At 37.3% G+C, this 7,088-nt stretch overlaps 1 non-coding gene across 1 annotated transcript; it reads left to right on the plus strand.

Annotated features, from left to right (window-relative positions):
- Positions 1 to 1,753: 1,753 nt before the first annotated feature.
- Positions 1,754 to 1,861, plus strand: LOC148562689 (small nucleolar RNA R71). The gene has a single exon (XR_015887566.1). It is a non-coding gene; the product is annotated as a small nucleolar RNA R71 (small nucleolar RNA).
- Positions 1,862 to 7,088: the final 5,227 nt, after the last annotated feature.

Genomic DNA, 7,088 nt, shown 5'->3' on the forward strand with positions numbered 1-7,088 from the left:
AATGTCAATAGCTTGACAGTGGGCTCTCATGGAGCCTCACAGATGTGCAGAGCTTTGTTGAGACTCTCCAACACCAAACTTAGAGTTTGGATATGGGAGTTCAACACCAAACTTAGAGTTTGGATATGGGAGTTCAACACCAAACTTAGAGTTTGGTTGTGGCCTCCCAACACCAAACTTAGAGTTTGACTGTGGGGGCTCTGGTTGACTCTACTTGGAGAGAAGCTTTTTCTGCTTCCTCTCCATGGTTGCAGAGGGAGATCCTTGAGTTTTAAACACAAGGGAGTCCTCATTCCATTGAAGAAATATTTCACCTCTGTCAACATCAATCACAGCTCTTGCTGTGGCCAGGAAAGGTCTTCCTAGGATGATGGATTCATCCTCTTCCTTTCCAGTATCCAGGACTATGAAATCAGTAGGGATGTAAAGGCCTTCAACCTTTACTAACACGTCCTCTACTTGTCCATAAGCCTGTTTTCTTGAACTGTCTGCCATCTCTAATGAGATTTTAGCAGCTTGCACCCCATAGATTCCCAGTTTCTCTATTACAGAGAGGGGCATGAGGTTTATTCCTGAACCAAGGTCACACAGAGCCTTAAAAATCATGGTGCCTATGGTGCAGGATATTATGAACTTTCCAGGATCCTGTCTCTTCTGAGGCAATGTCAGTTGATCCAGATCACTTAGTTCATTGATGAACAAGGGAGGTTCAACTTCCCAAGTATCAATGCCAAATAATTTGGCATTCAGCTTCATGATTGCACCAAGAAACTTGGCAGTTTGCTCTTCAGTAACATCCTTATTCTCTTCAGAAGAGGAATACTCATCAGAGCTCATGAAGGGCATAAGGAGGTTCAATGGAATCTCTATGGTCTCTAGATGAGCCTCAGAGTCCTTTGATTCCTCAGAGGGAAGCTCCTTATTGATCACTGGACGTCCCAGGAGGTCTTCCTCCTTGGGATTCACGTCCTCTCCTTCTTTTACAGGTTCGGCCATGGTACTTATGTCAATGGCCTTGCACTCTCCTTTTGGGTTCTCTTCTATATTGCTTGGGAGAGTACTAGGAGGGATTTCAGTGATCCTTTTACAGTTGGCCCACTTGTGCTTCCAGATTTCTAATGGAAGACCTTGTTTCATTCATGAAACTTCCAGTGGCCTTAGATAGATCAGAGACTAGATTTGCTAAATTAGAAGCATTTTGTTCAGAGTTCTCTGTCTGTTGCTGAGTTGATGATGGAAAAGGCTTGCTATTGCTAAACCTGTTTCTTCCACCATTATTAAAGCCTTGTTGGGGATTTTGATCCTTTCATGAGAAATTTGGATGATTTCTCCATGTTGAGTTATAGGTGTTTCCATAAGGTTCACCTAAGTAATTCACCTCTGCTATTGCAGGGTTCTCAGGATCATAAGCTTCTTCTGCATAAGAAGCCTCTTGAGTACTGTTGGATGCAGCTTGCATTCCATGCATACTCTGAGAGATCATATTGACTTGCTGAGTCAATATTTTATTCTGAGCCAATATGGCATTCAGAGTATCAACTTCAAGAACTCTCTTCTTTATAGGCATCCCATTACTCACAGGATTCCTTTCAGAAGTGTACATGAACTGGTTATTAGCAACCATGTCAATGAGTTCTTGAGCTTCTGCAGGCGTTTTCTTTAGGTGAATGGATCCACCTGCAGAAGTGTCCAGTGACATCTTTGATAGCTCAGATAAACCATCATAAAATATATCCAGGATGGTCCATTCTGAAAGCATGTCAGAAGGATACTTTTTGGTCAACTGTTTGTATCTTTCCCAAGCTTCATAGAGGGATTCACCTTCTTTCTGTATGAAGGTTTGAACATCAACTCTAAGCTTGCTCAGCTTTTGAGGAGGAAAGTACTTGGCTAAGAAAGCCGTGACCAGCTTATCCCAAGAGTTCAGGCTGTCTTTGGATTGAGAATCCAACCATAATCTAGCTCTGTCTCTTACAACAAAAGGGAAAAGCATGAGCCTGTAGACTTCAGGATCTACTCCATTAGTCTTAACAGTATCACATATCTGCAAGAATTCAGTTAAGAACTGAAAAGGATCTTCAGATGGAAGTCCATGAAACTTGCAGTTCTGCTGCATCAGAGAAACTAATTGAGGTTTCAGCTCAAAATTGTTTGCTCCAATGGCAGGAATGGAGATGCTTCTTCCATGTAAATTGGAATTAGGTGCAGTAAAGTCACCAAGCATCTTCCTTACATTATTATTATTTTCGGCTGCCATCTCCTTTTCCTGTTCGAAAATTTCTGAAAGGTTATCTCTGGATTGTTGTATTTTAGCTTCTCTTAATTTTCTCTTCAGAGTCCTTTCAGGTTCTGGATCTGCTTCCACAAGAATGTTCTTATCCTTGCTCCTGCTCATATGACAAAGAAGAGGGCACAGAAAAATAATAATAATAATAGAAATCCTTTATACCACAGTATAGGGATCCCTGTGTGAGTAGAAGAAGAGGGGGAGACAAAGAATGTAATATAATGGAAGAAACACAACTGTGAGGATGGCAGAGATGTGAGATGAGATGTTAGGATATGAATGAATAAATAGAATAAGATGGGGGAGGGATAATTTTCGAAAATTATTTTGAAAAAGAGTTAGTGATTTTCGAAAATGGTTTTTTGAAAATTGTTAGTATTTTTTTCGAAAATTTTTTTTTAAATTAAAAATAAAAATAATTAGTTAATTAAAAAGAAATTTTTGAAAAAGAGGGAAGATATTTTTGAAAATTAGAGAGAGAGAGAGAGTTAGTTAGGTAGTTTTGAAAAAGTTAAGAAACAAACAAAAAGTTAGTTAGTTAGTTGAAACAAATTTTGAAAAGATAAGAAGTTAGAAAGTTAGAAAAGATATTTTGAAAAGATATTTTTGAAAAAGATTTGATTTTTAAAATCACAATTAATGACTTGATTCATAAGAAATCACAAGATATGATTCTAGAACTTAAAGTTTGAATCTTTCTTAACAAGCAAGTAACAAACTTCAAATTTTTGAATCAAAACATTAATTGATTATGTTATTTTCGAAAATAACTAAGAAATTTGAAAAAGATTTGATTTTTGAAAAAGATAAAATTTTCAAATTGAAAATTTGATTTGACTCATAAGAAACAACTTGATTTTAAAAATTTTTGAAAAAGTCAATCCAAATTTTCGAATTTGATGAGAGAAAAAGGGAAAGATACTTTTTTGATTTTTGAAATTTTTTGATGAGAGAGAAAAACAAGAAAAATGATGCAATGCATGAGAATTTTAGATCAAAACATGTGATGCATGCAAGAATGCTATGAATGTCAAGATGAACACCAATAACACTATGAAGATCATGATGAACACCAAGAACATATTTTTGAAAAATTTTTAATGCAAGGAAAACATGCAAGACACCAAACTTAGAATTCTTTAATGCTTAGGCACTAAGAATTCAAGAATGCATATGAAGAACATGAAAAGACACAAAACAAAAAAAATCATCAAGATCAAACAAGAAGACTTACCAAGAACAACTTGAAGATCATGAAGAACACTATGAATGCATGAGAATTTTCGAAAAATGCAAGATGCACATGCAATTGACACCAAACTTATAACATGACTCAAGACTCAAACAAGAAACATGAAAATATTTTTGATTTTTATGATTTTCTATTTTTTTTGTATTTTTTTTTCGAAAATTAATTGAAAAACAAAAATAAGGATTCCAAAATTTTTAATATGAATTCCAGGAATCTTGCATTCTTAGTCTAAAGCTTCAGTCCAGGAATTAGACATGGCTCACTAGCCAGCCAAGCCTTCAATGAAAGCTCCGGTCCAAAACACTAGACATGGCCAATGGCCAGCCAAGCTTCAGCATGTAACACCAGAGTATATTGCTCTTGATAACAAATTGCTGCTCATTATTTATCAAATATGTAACTTGCCTCTGATGGTTTGGAAGCCTCAGTCCAAAAGAATTTAGACATGGCTTTACAGCCAGCCAGGCTTCACATGCTTCATGAAACACTAGAATTCATTCTTAAAAATCTTGAATAAAATTTTTGAAAACATTTTTATTATTTTTTTTTCGAAAACAGATGAGAAAATTTTGAAAGATTTTTTTGAAAAATTTTTGAAAACAAAATAAAAAGGAAATTACCTAATCTGAGCAACAAGATGAACCGTCAGTTGTCCAAACTCGAACAATCCCCGGCAACGGCGCCAAAAACTTGGTGCACGAAATTGTGATGTCCAGGCTCGAACAATCCCTGGCAACGTGAGCAACTTGGTACGCGTAATCGTGATTACACATTCATAATATGTCACAACTTCGATACAACTAACCAGCAAGTGCACTGGGTCGTCCAAGTAATACCTTACGTGAGTAAGGGTCGAATCCCACGGAGATTGTTGGTATGAAGCAAGCTATGGTCACCTAGTAAATCTCAGTCAGGCAGATATAAAGTGATAATGGTGTTTTCGAATATTATATAGTAAAATAGGGATAGAGATACTTATGTAAATCATTGGTAGGAATTTCAGATAAGCGAATGGAGATGCTTTTCGTTCCTCTGAACCTCTGCTTTCCTGCTATCTTCATCCAATCAGTCTCACTCCTTTCCATGGCTGGCTTTATGTGATACATCACCACTGTCAATGGCTACTTTCGGTCATCTCTCGGGAAAATGATCCAATGCCCTGTCACGGCATGGCTAATCGTCTGGAGGCATCACCCTTGTCAATGGCTTCATCTTATCCTCTCAGTGAATAATATGCTCACACACCCTGTCACGGCACGGCTATTCATCTGTCGGTTCTCGATCATGCTGGAATAGGATTTACTATCCTTTTGCATCTGTTACTAACGCCCTGCAATCGCGAGTTAGGAGCTCGTCACAGTCATTCAATCATTGAATCCTACTCGGAATACCACAGAAAAGGTTTAGAATTTCCGGATTCTCTTGAATGCCGCCATCATTCTAGCTTACGCCACGAAGATTCTGGTTAGGAGATCTAAGAGATATTCATTCTAGCTTATTTCATGTAGAACGGAAGTGTTTGTCAGGCACGCGTTCATAAGGGAGAAGGATGATGAGCGTCACACATAATCATCATCTTCATCACGTTCTTGGGTGCGAATGGATATCTTAGAAGAGAAATAAGAAGAATTGAATAGAAAACAGTAGTACTTTGCATTAATCTTTGAGGAACAGCAGAGCTCCACACCTTAATCTATGGAGTGTAGAAACTCTACCGTTAAAAATACATAAGTGAAGGTCCAGGCATGGCCGAGATGGCCAGCCTCCTAAAGCGTGATAAATAGTCTCCTAAGGTGAACAATGGAATAAAACTGAGACCAAAGATGCCTAATACAATAGTAAAAGGTCCTATTTATAATAAACTATCTACTAGGGTTTACATGAGTAAGTAATTGATGCATAAATCCACTTCCTGGGCCCACTTGGTGTGTGTTTGGGCTGAGCCTAAGTGTTGCACGTGTAGAGGTCCTTCTTGGAGTTGAACGCCAGTTTTTGTGCCAGTTTGGGCGTTCAACTCTGGTTTTGGCTCCTTTTCTGGCGCTGGACGCCAGACTTGGGTAGAAAGCTGGCATTGAACGCCAGTTTACGTCGTCTATTCTTGGCCAAAGTATGGACTATTATATATTGCTGGAAAGCCCTGGATGTCTACTTTCCAACGCAATTGGAAGCGCGCCATTTCGAGTTTTGTAGCTCCAGAAAATCCACTTTGAGTGCAGGGAGGTCAGAATCCAACAGCATCAGCAGTCCTTCTTCAACCTCTGAATCTGATTTCTGCTCAAGTCCCTCAATTTCAGCCAGAAAATACCTGAAATCACAGAAAAATACACAAACTCATAGTAAAGTCAAGAAATGTGAATTTAACATAAAAACTAATGAAAACATCCCTAAAAGTGACTAGATCCTACTAAAAACATACTAAAAACAATGCCAAAAAGCGTATAAATTATCCGCTCATCACTGCTGCTTTGTTTGCTTTAATTGTACTTCCATGTTTATATTAGTCATTCTTGTCTCTTGTAGTCTCTCCTTGAATTCGGCTAACTGTTTTGTTAGAAAATCTAATTGCTGATTGAACTCAGTAGCTTGTTCTACAGGGCTGAGTTCAGCAGTCACTATTTTAGCCTCTTCTTTCATGGAAGGTTCACTGCTTAGGTACAGATGCTGATTTCTGGCAACTGTATCAATGAGCTCTTGAGCTTCTTCAATTGTTTTTCTCATGTGGATAGATCCACCAGCTGAGTAGTTTAGAGAAATCTGAGCTCTTTCTGTAAGCCCATAATAGAAGATGTCTAGCTAAACCCACTCTGAAAACATTTCAGAGGGGAATTTTCTTAGCATCTCTCTGCATCTCTCCCAGGTATCATAAAGAGATTCAATATCTCCTTGTTTAAAGCCTTGGATGTCCAGCCTTAGCTGTGTCATCCGTTTTGGATGAAAGTATTGATTCAGAAATTTTTCTGTTAGCTGTTTCCATGTCCTTATGCTAGCCTTAGGTTGGTTGTTTAACCACCTCTTAGCCTGGTCTTTTACAGCAAATGAAAACAGTAATAATCTATAGACATCCTGATCTACTTCCTTATCATGTACTGTGTCAGCAATCTGTAAAAACTGTGCCAGAAACTCTGTAGGTTCTTCCTATGAAAGACCGGAATACTGGCAACTTTGCTGCACCATGATAATGAGCTGAGGATTCAACTCAAAGCTACTGACTCCAATGGAGGATATACAGATACTACTCCCATATGAAGCAGTAGTGGGGTTAGCATATGACCCCAGAGTCCTTCTGGACTGCTCTTTTCCACTTAGGTCCATGATGGAGAAAAGGGAATTGATGTGAATTGCAATTAAAATATATTTTTATTTTTTATTTTATAAAAAAGAGAATGAATAATAAAAAAATGAAATAAAATAACTAGAAATTAAATATAGATTTCAAAAATTAAGAATAAAAATTTTAAAATTAAAATAATTACTTAATTAAGAAGATTTGAAAAACTTTGGATATGATTTTTGAAAATGGTTTTAAATTTTGAAATAAAAATTTGAATT

This window comes from Arachis ipaensis, chromosome B6 (genome assembly GCF_059453495.1).
Source record: "Arachis ipaensis isolate K30076 ecotype BB chromosome B6, ASM5945349v1, whole genome shotgun sequence".
NCBI classification, from domain to species: domain Eukaryota; kingdom Viridiplantae; phylum Streptophyta; class Magnoliopsida; order Fabales; family Fabaceae; genus Arachis; species Arachis ipaensis.